The 14,922-nt window shown below is 48.1% G+C and overlaps 1 protein-coding gene across 1 annotated transcript in view; it reads right to left on the bottom strand.

Moving 5' to 3' along the window:
- The window catches only part of LOC144735478 (uncharacterized), a 123,713-nt gene that overhangs the window by 41,042 nt on the left and 67,749 nt on the right, over positions 1 to 14,922 (bottom strand). The gene's annotated exons all lie outside the window — the stretch shown is intronic.

Raw genomic sequence — 14,922 nt, 5'->3', positions numbered from 1 at the left:
CACTCGCTCTCACCCACTAGCTCTGCTGTGCCCACGTACGCCGCTGGCTGACGGTGCCGCTGGCTGACGGTGCCGCGGCCTTCCACCACGTGGCAATCTCGCCACTCTCTCGCCACGGCCCAGCGTGGCCTCCTCCTGTTTCTACTCCTTCTCGACCCCTTCCGGTTCTTCCCCTAAATCCTCTCCCCCACGTGACCCTGACTCCTCCTTCTCCTCACGTGACCCAGACTCCGCCCCCTCATTCCTGGCTCGCATTACAAATTGATCAATAACACTTTGATATATAGAGGACTGCAGAGCTTTAGTATTTGTAGGCATCAGCTCCCGCTTGTCCACGATTCCTTGCAGCTCTGAATCATTCTCTCTCTATGAAAGTGAGCGAATATTGTGCGTCTGTGTGTTGCAGGTTAAATGATTTCAAACTCCTATAACGTTGAGCTATAAAAGCTATGGCTCATTTACCATTGGAATAGAGTACAGTACAACCTGTACTGTTAATGTATTGAATAATAACTTCAATTTATAAAGCACATACCATCATAGTGTAATAAACCACTTCGACGACGATCTTAGTTCGTGTCTTCTCTATTATTTATTTCTTGACGGCTGGACAGCTCCGCATTCTCTTCCCTTCGACACCGTTACACTCTTGTTCTACGCATAAGGTGTTGTCACTCCGCGCACGACTCGCTCACACTTCCCCCCACTCCTGCTGCGCGCCGCTGACAGACAGCGTGCAAGGAGACAGCCTCCGGCCCGCCACGTGGCTGCTGGCGTTCCAGAGGTGCGAGACATAGCCTCGCCTCTAGACTCCACACACTGACCTCGAGTCCCTTACGGCTTCCCCTTATAACCCTTTACGTATGCCGCCAAGCCCCGCCTACAGCCACGCCCCCTAACGAACCTTCTGGCTGGTTACCCACAAGAGCCCTTGAGCTCCGCCCTTCAATTTCGGCGCATCCCTCTGATTGGCTGATGGCCGAGGCGGCGGAACCTATTCCAACGATCGGCGACCGTCGGTTAACTCTCGTATTACATTACCCCCCCCCCCCCCCCCCCCCGGTGTAAAAGGCTAGCCGTCCCGGCTAGGAATGAAGTAGTGCGCAATACGAAAGCCACTGAGAACAAGGAACAGCGCAACAGCAACAACAATAAAACAAGGTGCCTTATGAAAGCACTACGCAAGGCAAGTAAGAAGAACAATCATAACACAACACAGCAACAATGATGAGATGCATACAAATGCACTATGCAAGATAAGTCAGAAAAATTTTCAATGAAAGGGAACAGATTTGGAACGTGTACGCGACGCCGGTCCATCCCCAACAGCGGCATGAGGCTCCGCTAGTTGTGACGCAACAGGAGGCGGAAGAGTGGAACATCCAGCATCCGCAGCGGCGGAGGAAGTGGCAGCGGGAGTGGGGCTGTCGGCAGCAGCCGGGGCGTTCAGAGCCTGTGAGTCTGTGGGAGGCAAAACAGGCCCCTTCTGGGGATCAACCGGCAACCGAGGTGGCACATCGGATGCATCAGACCCCGGCAGGGTAGGCAATGGGGATGAAGGATCAATTCGCAGAGCAAAGAAGGGTTTCAATCGCGAAATGTGGAAGTACCAACTGCGCGAACCCGCCCAGATACGTACACATTGAGGATTGCGTATTTACATCAATTCAACAGGCCCATGACACGGCCTGTGCAGTTTGAGAGAAGTATCCACTGGCACCTGGGGGCAATGAAGCCAGGCCCGGTCGCCCCCAGCCCATGGCATGTCGCGTCGCGACCGACGAGCGCACCGCTCATTACGGGCCTGGGTCTTGGCTGTAGCAATCCTTGCTGCCTCACGTGCTTCTGTGACATGGTGAACCGAATCGCAGACATGTTCCGGTAGGGTCAGCGCGGGCGCTCTCAGCTGCACGCCAATCGGCGGCACATTCTCCCGACCGTACATGAGGAAGAACGGTGAATATATCATAGTTGCATGGGGGGCCATACGGTATGCAGACAGTACGCCAGGAATGTGAAGGTCCCAATCAGCCTGCTTTCCGCTCACCGTGTGACAAACCATGGCAGACAAGGTACGAATTCTAGATTTGAAACTTTCGTGACTGCAAGGATTCATATTCTTAGGTTTTTTCGGTAAAGTCACGTAGGTAAAACATTAAAATTAATAAAAGTAAAATAAAATAAAAAATCACGACGTTTCGGAAGCAACACAAGCTTTCGTCTTCAGGTGGAACCGTCACAGCCCGACAGCTGTATCAAGTAAAAGAGAGATTACAGGAGATACCACTCCGTATATATAATGGTTGAGGGGGGGGGGGGGGGAAGGTGCAGGGATGGCCCACTCTTTATTATTATGGTAAGGTGCGGTTTGAGACTATGAATAGACTGCATAACAAAAGACTGAGCCTTTATTATGGAGAGGTTCGGTTTGTGACTACGCCTAGCCTACATAATAAAAGTGTGAAAAAAGAAGAAAGCTAAACCTGGTAGAAAGCTGAACCTGGTGAAAAAACTGGCTGTCCATCAGTAACCTGCAATAGTTTTCTGTCAAATAAGATGGTTCAAATAAGTGTAGTTAAATCTTTTTTGCATGGTTAATCACATCTTTCCAATGATTAAAGGTGCGGCTTGAGACTATGCATAGACTGCATAACAAAAGACTGAGCCTTTATTATGGAGAGGTTCGGTTTGTGACTACGCCTAGCCTACATAATAAAAGTGTGAAAAAGATGAAAGCTAAACCTGGTAGAAAGCTAAACCTGGTGAAACAACTGGCTGTCCATCAGTAACCTGCAATAGTTTTCTGTCAAATAAGATGGTTCAAATAAGTGTAGTTAAATCTTTTTTGCATGGTTAATCACATCTTTCCAATGATTAAAGGTGCGGCTTGAGACTATGAAGAGACTGCATAACAAAAGACTGAGAAGAATTAATGCCCTCTACGGTGAGGAATTCCACCTATCTGTTAGAGTTTTTAACAGACAACGAGACAAGAAGTCACAGCTTCTCGAGACGCTGGCCTTCCTCAAGAGATGCCGAGATAACAAGGTAATACCCATCGCTTTCACACTCACATCCGCTGCTGTGTCCTCACCGAACTCTAAACAGATCTTATTTAAAGCTAGCCTATCACTAATCTCGGAGAGAATAAGGTTACTCCGATTTGAACTCGATAATTTAGACAAGACTCTCTTACAAACACATTTAATGTTAACACAAAAAATGTCACCTTCCGATTGGAACCACGTTGATAACATGACTTCTGCTTCTGCTGACTCAATGTCAGCCAAATGCAAAGCTAACCTGATTTCTAAATTCAACCTCCTATCTAAGAAGAAACCAGAGCCACACATCGCAAAGCTGGATGTTAACAAGACCGTGATTAATCAGAGTAACATCCCAATTTCTGACAATCTAAAAACGGTACTGGCCAAAGGACTAAATTTCGCCGTCACCCCTAAATATATACCAGTAGAGGATATGATTTCTCAGATTGATGTAGCCCTCAGAGGCATAGGACACATCCATGCGGATGTAGCAAGAGCTGAAATAGCTACTATTCTTAAGAATGCCAAGAAACCCACTAGTAACATCAGCAAAAACGAACGCTCTGAACTCGCGGACCTAAAAAAGAGAGATGATATAGTCATCCTCTCGGCAGACAAGGGCAATGCCACGGTCATCATGGATAAAAATTCATACAACAACAAAATCCTGGACCTTCTTAATGATGGGAGTTACTCCAAAATTAAAAACGATCCCACTAAAAGCCTAACGACAAAAACCAACAGTATCATCACGAGTTCGACTTCCCTAATCGAACCAAGCAAACGTCCCTCTCTAAAACCATCGGCGGCTAGACCTCCCAGACTCTATGGTCTTCCCAAAATCCATAAAGAAGGCACCCCGCGACGACCCATCTTGTCGACGATAAACTCTCCTACGTACAAACTAGCCCGTTTTCTATCAGATACTCTGCTCCCCTTCACAGGCAAGACCTCTTCGGCAGTACTCAACTCAACCCAATTAGTCTCTATGGTTAAGGACATGGTACTATCTCCTGATGACATCCTCGTCAGCTTTGATGTAGTATCTCTGTTCTCCAAAGTCCCAGTACCGGACACCCTAACAATAATTGAGGACTTAGTCCAAAATGGATTGAATTCTGATGTACCTGCGCTGGTTAGGCATTGCCTCACCAACACCTATTTTACCTGGAATGGCACCTTCTACAAACAGAATGAGGGTACCCCTATGGGCTCCCCCTTGTCACCAGTCATAGCCAACATGTTCATGGAAAAGTTTGAATCAGACGCCATCCAGACATTCACCCTGCGTCCTTGGGACATTCTGTCTACAGGAAAGCCACTCACACAGATTCCTACTTGAAACCGGATTCCCACCACCACCCATCTCAAAAGAATTATCTCATCAAAACGCTATACCACAGAGCCCATTGCATTTCTGACCAACACCACCTGGTCGGTGAATTAAGACATGTACATCAGGCCCTCAGGATGAACGGATACTCTGACCGCACTATCCGCCAAGCTGTTTCTCCCACCACACAGAAACAGCCACGTGAAACTCCGACCAAAACTATCACGTTACCATATACATAGCAGGCGTGACCAAAAAGATCTCCAAAATTCTAAACAAACATAAGATCCAAGTCCGATTCAGTACAGTGCATAAAATCCGTGATCTGATTCCATCTGTGAAGGATGTCGTTCCTGACTTACAGTATCCTGGAGTCTACAAATTGAGTTGCATTTGTGGTGATTGCTACAATGGAGAAACGAAACGTCATGTTTCTGATCGTGTCCGCGAGCACAAGTCAGATCTGAAACACGGCAGAACTGATTCTTCGGCCGTTGCCGATCATTGCTACAACTCGGTGGGCTCTCATGAAATTGTCTTTTCCGAGACCAAGGTTCTCTGCAAACCTCCTGGCTACCATCAAAGGTTTGTACACGAAGCCATACAAATATACAAACACAGACATAATTTCAACCGTGATGATGGTTACAAACTGAGTAATCATTGGAAAGATGTGATTAACCATGCAAAAAAGATTTAACTACACTTATTTGGACCATCTTATTTGACAGAAAACTATTACAGGTTACTGATAGACAGCCAGTTTTGTTTTACCATGTTTAGCTTTCTACCAGGTTAAGCTTTCTTTTTTCACACTTTTGTTATGCAGGCCAGGCGTAGTCACAAACCGAACCTCTCCATAATAAAGGCTCAGTCTTTTGTTATGCAGTCTATTCATAGTCTTAAGCCGCACCTTTAATCATTGGAAAGATGTGATTAACCATGCAAAAAAAAATATTTAACTACACTTATTTGAACCATCTTATTTGACAGAAAACTATTGCAGGTTACTGATGGACAGCCAGTTGTTTCACCAGGTTTAGCTTTCTACCAGGTTTAGCTTTCTTCTTTTTTCACACTTTTATTATGTAGGCTAGGCGTAGTCACAAACCGAACCTCTCCATAATAAAGGCTCAGTCTTTTGTTATGCAGTCTATTCATAGTCTCAAACCGCACCTTACCATAATAATAAAGAGTGGGCCATCCCTGCCCCTTCCCCCCCCCCCTCAACTATTATATATACAGAGTGGTATCTCCTGTAATCTCTCATTTACTTGATACAGCTGTCGGGCTGTGACGGTTCCACCTGAAGACGGAAGCTTGTGTTGCTTCCGAAACGTCGTGATTTTTATTTTATTTTACTTTTATTAATTTTAATGTTTTACCTACGTGACTTTACCGAAAAAACCTAAGAATATGAATCCTTGCAGTCACGAAAGCTTCAAATCTAGAATTAACTGCAAGGATTCATATTCTTGGGTTTTTTCGGTAAAGTCATGTAGGTAAAAAATAAAAATTAATAAAAGTAAAATAAAAAGGTAAAATAAAATAAAAATCACGACGTTTCGGAGGCAACACAAGCTTCCGTCTTCAGGTGGAACCGTCACAGCACGCTTGCTGTATCAATGAGAAATTCCAAGAGATCCGACCCCGTATATATACTCATTGAAAAGTGAAATTGTCTTTTCTGAGACCAAGGTGCTCTGCAAACCTCCTGGCTACCATCAAAGGTTTGTACACGAAGCCATCCAAATATACAAACACAGACATAATTTCAACCGTGATGATGGGTACAAACTGAGTAATCATTGGAAAGATGTTATTAACCATGCAAAAAAGATTTAACTACACATATTTGGACCATCTTATTTGACAGACAACTATTCTTTAGTTACTGTACAGTTTACTGATAGACAGCCAGTTTTGTTTTTATCAAGTTTAGCTTCTTTTTTCACACGCTGGTTTCCTGCTTTAAGTTTTACCCACCAAGCAACATAGCAGGAGGCTGTTTCTTCCTGACCTACTTTTCTGCTTTAACCATCTACATGGCAGGGGCTCAGTCCCATTAGCAGCAGCTGCACTTTAACAACTCTGGCACCCCCCCCCCCCCCCCTCTCAGCCAGTCTACATAACAAAGGCGCAGTCCTTTTTTACGTAGACTAGCCGTAGCTTTAGCCGCCCCAACCTTACCATAATAAAAAAAACTCCTATCCAGGGGCCTGCCCTGGCTCCTCCGCCCTCAACCAGTATATATACGGGGTCGGATCTCTTGGAATTTCTCATTTACTTGATACAGCAAATGTATTGTGACGGTTCCACCTGAAGACAGAAGCTTGTGTTGCCTCCGAAACGTCGTGATTTTTATTTTATTTTTATTTTACTTTTATTAATTTAAATTTTTACCTACGTGACTTTACCGAAAAAACCCAAGAATATAGACAAGGTACGGTTCAACCGCTCCACCATCCCATCTGTCTGCGGATGGTAAGTGCGTATCTTCTTGGTGCCCAAGGCATCGCACACGTCACGCAGCAATTTGGATGAGAAATTCCGGCCCTGGTCTGTGAGCAGCCGTTCTGGCGCGCCCTTGTCCATCACATAACCGTTGAAGAATGCATCCGTAATGGACGCCGCCGATTGATCGGGCATGGGCCAAGCCATCGGCCAACGTGAAAAATACTCCACCGCCACCAACAGGAATTTGTTACCCCTGGCGGAAGGAGGGAATGGCCTGAGGATAGCAAGAGTCACAAGCTCATTAATTAACGTAACCTTAATCGATCGTAAGGGCAGAATATATTTCTTGCGTGGAGGTTTCCGCCGAGCACATTTGGGGCACGCCTGAATAACCTTGGCAACATCTTCCGTCATCTCATTGCATCGTGAGTAAGGTTTTCTGCATGCTGAGATGCAACAATTTTTCGGCGTGCAGTGCCCGAATCAGCTCATGCCGAAGCGCGACGGGAACCACCAGGCGCCAACGGATCAACAGGTCATCCCTCCACATCAACAGGCCATCCTGGAAGGTAGCCTGTTGTGAGTCGTTTTTGGACGAGGCTGTCCGCGATCCGTTAGCTCGACCACGCAGCGAAACTAACGAGCAATCCAAAAGCTGCTCGCATATCCATACCGACCGCGGCAGGTTCAACGCACTGTCGGCCAGCCCCGGCCCGGCATGGTCCATGGAGTGCCACCGCGAACATGACGTGCCGAGGGGGCTGAGGAAGAATAGTGCACTGATTAGTGCCAGACGCGCATGCACAAGGGGAGCCCCCTGGCAACCTGGAGAGCACGTCCGCATTACCGTGTCGAGTACCCTTATGGTAGCATATGTCAAAGGAGAACTCCTACAACGTCTCAAGCCATCGTGACAGCTGGCCAGGTAGTTGTTCAATCTTTAACGAGTATTGCAGGGCGGCGTGGCCAGTACACACAATACATTTCCCGCCATACAAGTAAGGGCGATATTGGCGAACGAAATGGATGATCGCCAATAGCTCCCTGCGCGTAACACAGTAACGAGTCTCCGCCAGAGAGAGAACCCTGCTACCATACGCCACGACCCTTTCCGCGCCATTTTTATGCTGGGACAAAATGGCGCTGATGCCCGTATCACTGGCGTCAGTGTTCAAGATAAAGGGCAATGAAAAGTCCAGATAATTGAGTGTTAGTGCGGACGCCAATCGATCCCGGAGGGTTCGAAATGCCAGCTCCTCTTCGGATCTCCATTATTTCCCGTCAGGATGTGCAGAGGCCTAGTAATGGTGGCAAAATTTTGAATGAAACGAAGGTTGTAGGACGCGAACCCGACAAATCGACGTACCTCCTCCACAGAGGTGGGGGTTGGCCAGTCACGGACGCAAGAGGTTTTGTCCGGGTCCGTGGTGATGCTGTCTGAGCTGACAATGTGACCCAGGTAATGCATGGACCGTTGCAGAAGATGACACTTTTTAGGCTTGAATTTAAAATTAACGGACCGCATTCTGTTGAAAACAGCCTTCAACCATTGAAGGTGTTCCTCGAATGTACGACTGAACACAATGATATCCTCTAAGTATATGAGACATGTGTCCTATTGCAACCCAGCCAAAACCAGCTCCATCAAATCCTGGAACGTGGTGGGAGCAGCGTTCATGCCCATAGGAAGGCAGTTAAATTCAAACAGGCCTTGAGGCGTACGAAATGCTGTCTTCGGCTTGGACGCGTCATCGAGAGGCAGCTGCCAAAAGCCTGATGAAAGATTGAGGGTGGAAAAGAATTTAGGTCCTGACAAAGCATCAAGGGAATCGTCCATTTGTGGCAGAGGGTACGCGTCTGCACGGACACCTTATTCAGTCTACGAAAATTAACACAAAACTGGAGGCTACCATCTTTCCTTTTAACAAGCACAACAGGAGTGCTCCAAGGGCTATTCGATGGCGAAATTATGTCAGCGGCGAGCATTTCGTTCACCATGCCACGCACATGGTCCCTCTCCGAGGGACTCATGCGATATGGGTTCCGATCATTGGAACCAGCACCGTTGACCACCCCTGCGGCCATATCATGCGAAGGACCCTCCTCGTAGTCTGTGAACGCAGTAGTGAAGTGAGCCAAGACCACCAGCCGGGACCACTACGCCCTCCGGGCCCGTCTAAAACTTGCAAGAATGGGGCATGGCCGTCTCGGACAATTGTCTGCACAGCCACAAGAGAAAAACTCTTGGCAATGGTGTTAGACGGGGGTAGCAGCACACCAGCCACCCCATTAACTCCCTCGAAAGGTTTGCGATAATGTAATGGGGCGAACATTTGTGTGCCAGGCGGAATCTCCACTGTGACATCTGCAAGCACCTGCATGGCAAGGCATGGCAATGGATGACCCAACGGAGACGGCAAAAACATTTTTTCCGTGTTTCCGGCAGTTCCGAACAGCCTTGATCAACAATGATTTTAACGGGCATTCTACAAAGAAAGTCGGTGCCCAACAAGCAGGGCACCACCAATGATCGTGAAATCAAAACCGTCCCCGACGTGGCTACATTACCAATGGCGACATGAATCTCCACCTGTTTGATGATACCCATACTACCCCCATTAGCAGCAATACATGCGTCAAAAGCTAAATGCACACGCGAAGCCGGAATAGACAGGAGGTGGAGGATGACGTCGGAAATAATAGTCGCCAATGCTCCGGTGTCCACCAAAATCCGAACGTCCACCCCCTGTATAGTGCTCGGTACCGTGGAGGACCAATTTTTGGGCCGTGGTTACAGTCCGTCAATGGTGACGATGGAGTCGCGGAAGGTGGAAGAGGATGGAGACGACTCCGACAGTCACGTGCGAAGTTGTCCATCTGGCCACACTTGAAGCACGTCGTCCCAGCCCGCCAGGCGGCCCCATCGCCATCCCCGTGCGGCGTCGGGGTTTCGTCCTGATGCATCATCGGCCACTGTCGCGACACCCAGTGAGGCGCGGCTGCTGCCAGATCCTCATTCACCCAGTCATCTGGAATGTGGACCACGCGAGATGGAGCCCATCCAATGGCTCGCCATCCTTGGTGGGGTCTCCCGTCCAGGCGGCCATCTGCGCCCAATGGTGTAAGTTGTTCTTGGCGTTGAGGCACCTGGCGGCCCACCGGGACGTCAGCGGCTCGTGGCCACACACCGGCAGTGAGATACCCATTTCTTTAGATATCTCCAGCATCCTCACCACAATCAGAGGGTCTAGTATATCGGGCGTAGAGTCAGGGTAGGCGGCCATTGCAAGCACTAACAGCATGCCACGATAGGCAAGGGGAGACTCGTTGGCCCCCCGGCGATGATGCATGAACTTCCTCTGAGCGTCAGATGGCGGTTCATAAACTTCCGCCATCTCGGCGAGTGCATCTTTCAGCGACTTCTTCTTTTCCGAGGGAATTGATCGGAACACCGCCAACGAAAAGTCGTCCAGAAACGTAGATAAGGCGTCCAACGCCTCCTCCTCCGTCCACCGCACCGAAGGGAAAGCAGACTCGAACCGCCAAGTAAAAGCACTCCAGTCGCCGTCTGTGTTGAATTCTTTAATGTTGGGAAGGCAATGGCTGCGCGCCACACCGTTATCCTTGAGCGATGTCGTCTCCGCCAGCCACGCGCTACGCGGCTCTGTGAAAATGGCGGCCTCAGACCGCGCACTCGTGGCTGCGCCCAAGAAGGCGGCTTCGCGCCATGTGGCGGCCGCCGTGGCCGCAATGGTGGACGGCCCCTCCGAGACCGCCATGGCGGCTGATTGTCACACGAGGGGACCCTCCGAGACCCCCCAAAGGGAGCCCTGCTCGTCTCTGCTCGGTAGCATTTTTTGCGGCCACCCCGGCACCGCAGATGAGGTGACGAGGTTGAGCAGAACCGCTTGAAGAGAATCGATCTGCTCCACTACCTGCCGCCAGGCGTCGTCCGTGGCCGGAGGTGGTGATGGCTCTGCTCCGACGTTCTTGCCCTGCACCTTGGCTGAGCCAGCCACAGTTTGCGTAACTGGGTCCGTGGCACCCGGGGTCGGTATGTCTTGGTTGAGCGAGTCGTCATCGTCATCCGAGGACAGCACAGGTGGGTTCCTTTTCTTGAGATGCTTGGACATTGTAGCAGTGCCTGCTTCATCCGAATTCAAGAGTCACTCTGACACCACTTGTAATAAGCCACGTCGATGACGATCTGTAGTTTGTGTTTTCTTTATTTATTTCTCGACGGCTGAACAGCTCCGTTTTCTCTTCCCTTCGACACCGCTCCACTCTTTTTCTACGCTTAAGGTGTTGTCGCTCCGCATACGGGCCGCTCACACTTCCCCCGGCTCCTGCACGCTGCTGGCAGATGATGTGCAAGGAGACAGCCTCTGGCCTGCCACGTGGCCCCTGGCGTTCCAGAGGCGCGAGACATGGTCTCGCCTCTAGACTCCACACACTGATCTTGAGCCCCTTCTGGCTTCCCCTTATAACCCTTCATGTACGTCACCAAGCCCCGCCTACATCCACGCCCCCTAACGAACCTTCTAGCTGGTTACCCAAAAGAGCCATTGAGCTCCACCCTTGAACTTTGGCGCATCCCTCTGATTGGCTGATGACCGAGGCGGCGGAGCCTATCCCACCGATCGGCAACCATCGGTTAACTATCGTATTACAATAAGATCCCAATGCGAAGGCATGAAAAGCAGGAAACAAAAACAGAACCAGGGCAACCGACCAAACTAAAGAAGGTAGGCCACTTTAAAGAGCTGGGTTTACAAAGCAAACTTAAATATATCTACCGACTCTGATTGCCTGATTTCAAGTGGCAAGACGTTCCATAGCGTGGGTGCCACGCTAACAAAAGTCCGATCACTAAAAGAGCACAACCTAGATCTGGGAGTGCTGAGCAGTTGGAGATAAGAAGATCTTAAGTACCTTGATGGAATATATCAATGTATTCGTTGCTGCAAGTAATTTGGGGTGAGCCCTTTTAAAGACTTAGGTAAATAGCAGTATTTTAAATCCACATGGAATTTGACCGGTAGCCAATGAAGATATAAGAGGACTGGTGTAATGCGTTCATAGAATGGTGTACATGTAAGCACTCTTGCAGCTGCATTCTGAACAAGCTGGAGACTGCGAAGTATTTTGCTCAGTATCCCAACCAGTAAGGCATTGCAGTAGTCGAGTCGTGATAACACAAAAGCTTGAACCAGTCTCTCCAGGTCAGCAGGTGACAGGAAGCGATGGATTCTGGCAATATTTCTGAGGTGGAAAAAGCACATTTTAACCACCTTAGATATATGTCCCTCAAAGGACAATGATTGGCCAAACTGAATACCAAGGTTTCTGACCTCCCAAGTGGGACTAACATCGTGACCATCAATCAACAAATAAGGTGAATCAATTTTAGAAAGATGCAGAGGGGAGCTGACGAATATGGCTTCGGTCTTGTCGTCATTTAGTAGCAAAAAGTGTTGGCGCATCCATGAATGACTACTGTTCGTGATGCAGATAGCGCAAACGATGCTGTTGTATAGTCTGATCCAAATTGAATATACGGTACATTTGAGTATCAGCTGGATAGCAATAGTAGGATAAGCCAAACTATTGGAGCAAAACACCCAATGGTGCCATGTTGATACCAAAAAGTGATGGGCCAAGCACAGATCCCTGCGAAACACCACAGAAAACCGGTCGAATTTGTGACTTAAAGCCATCCTTTGTGACAAAGTACCTACGATTCTGTAAGTAAGAGTGGAACCACACTCTTTGGTAGAAAATAATAGATCACAACGTTTTGATCGCAACACAAGCCACCATTAACTCACCCACCTACAAACTGGCCCGGGCAAGACCACCTCAGCTGTACTTAACTCAGCTCACTTGGTTTTTCTAATCAAGGAAATCTCATTGTCTCCAGATTATTTACTTGTCAGTTTCGATGTGGTATCTCTGTTCACCAAGGTATCTGTGCCTGACACCATTGCAATCATTGAAGACTTGGTCCAACAAGGACTAAATCCGGATGTACCACATTTGGTGAGGCACTGCCTTACCAACACTTACTTCACCTGGAATGGCACATTCTACGAACAAAATTAAGGTACCCCAATGGGTTCCCCCTTAAATCTTTTCATGGAGAATTTTGAAACAGATGCCATCCTAACATCCACCCGATGTCCTTCCTTGTGAAAGAGATACGTAGATGACACGTTTGTCATCTGGCCACATGGCCAGCCAGCACTGCACCCATTTTTCAACCACATCAATTCTATTCACCCATCCATCAAACTCACCATGGAAGTGGAAAATGATGGCAAGCTGCCATTCGAGAAGAGACCCGATGGCTCATTGGGTCACTGTCTACAGGAAAGCCACCCACATGGATGTATATCTAAAATCTGATTCCCACCACCATCCAGCCCAGAAGAATTATCTCATCAAAACACTACACCATAGGGCCCGTTGCATCTCCAACCAGCACCACCTAGCCAGTGAGCTTGAGCACGTACACTAAAGCCCTCGAGATGAATGGATATTCAGACCGCACAATCCACAAAGCTGTATCCACAACCATGGGGAGAGAACCATCTGAGGATCCAATCAAAACCATCACCTTGCCATACATAGTAGGTGTTACAAAAAATATTTCCAAAATCTTGAATAAACACAAGGTCCAGGTTAGATTCAACACAGTACACAAAATCCGTGATTTGATCCCATCTGTGAAGGATGTGATTCCTGATATGCAATACCCTGGTGTCTACAAACTAAGTTGTCTGTGGTAGCAGTTACATTTGGGAAACGAAACGACATGTCTCGGACCGTGTTCGTGAACACAAAGCAGATTTGAAACATGGCAGAACCAATACCTCTTCCGTAGCTGTTCACTGTTTTAACACAGTGGGCTCACACGACATTGTTTATTTCTGAGACCAAGGTACTCTGCAAATTTTCGGGCTACCTTCAAAGATTTGTCCATGAAGCCATCCAAATATATAAACACAAAGACAATTTCAACCGAGAAAATGGATACAAACTGAGCAATCATTGGAAGAACGTTAATAACCGGTTTAAATCATAACTGGTGGTGATGTCACCCTTCCTGCCTGCCTATGTTAACAGCTATTCCCGACGCTCTGAGCCACATTCACTAACACAGCCTCTCTCTCCTCCTACCACCGATTATCTGTGCCCCACCCCTCTATCTCCCCCCCTTGCCTCCCCTCTCTTATCTCTGCCCCCCCCCATCTCCCCTTGTCGCCGATCACTTACTCCTGTAGCGGCAGCTCTCTCTCCCCCCTTGTCCCACTCGCCCCCTCCCACCGATCTTGCTGCTCCGTCCCCTCTCTCTTCCATCTCTAGCCCCGCCCACTTACCCTTGGGTTGCTCCCAGCTCAGACCTATATAACCTCTTGTCACAGCAGCTCTCTCGCCTGCTTCAGCAATTTTCCTGCTGTAATTGTCTCACCTGATAACGATCGCTTGTGTTGCGATCGAAACATCGTGATCTATTATTTTCTACCTACGTGACTTTACCGAAAGAACCAAAGAGTATGGATTCCTGCAGTCACGAAAGCTTCAAATCAGTGTAACCACAATAAAGCTATGCCAGAGATCCCCATTGAAACTTCCAATCGCTCAAGGAGAACCCCGTGATCAATGGAGTTTAATGCCATGCTCATATCGAGCAAAATGAGGAGGCTGACAAAGCCTTTATCTGCTGACAAAGTAAATCATTGTCCACCCTTACCAGGGCAGTCTCAGTGCTGTGCGCAAGTCTGAACCCCGATTGAAAGTGGTCAAATAAATCGTTTGATGCCAGGTGCCTCTGTAAACGAGTGACCACAGCTCGTTCTAGAATTCTAGACAAATATGGAAGGTTAGATATTGGGTGGACATTTTCTGGAAGTTCGGTATCAAGACCCGGCTTTTATAAAAGTGGGGTGACTGCAGCAGTCAGGAACTGTGCTGATTTTTAGGGACCCATTGAAAATATTGAGGATAAACGGCCTCAGTATGACGGAATAGTCACATAACAGCCTTGAAGGGAAGGGATCAAGTGGACAGCTGGTAGGTGGAGAG

The sequence above is a fragment of the Lampetra planeri genome, chromosome 55 (assembly GCF_965212315.1).
Source record: "Lampetra planeri chromosome 55, kcLamPlan1.2.h2, whole genome shotgun sequence".
Taxonomy (NCBI): Eukaryota; Metazoa; Chordata; class Hyperoartia; order Petromyzontiformes; family Petromyzontidae; genus Lampetra; species Lampetra planeri.
The sequence above is the reverse complement of the archived record's forward strand: the minus strand, read 5'-3'. Positions and strand labels throughout refer to the sequence as shown.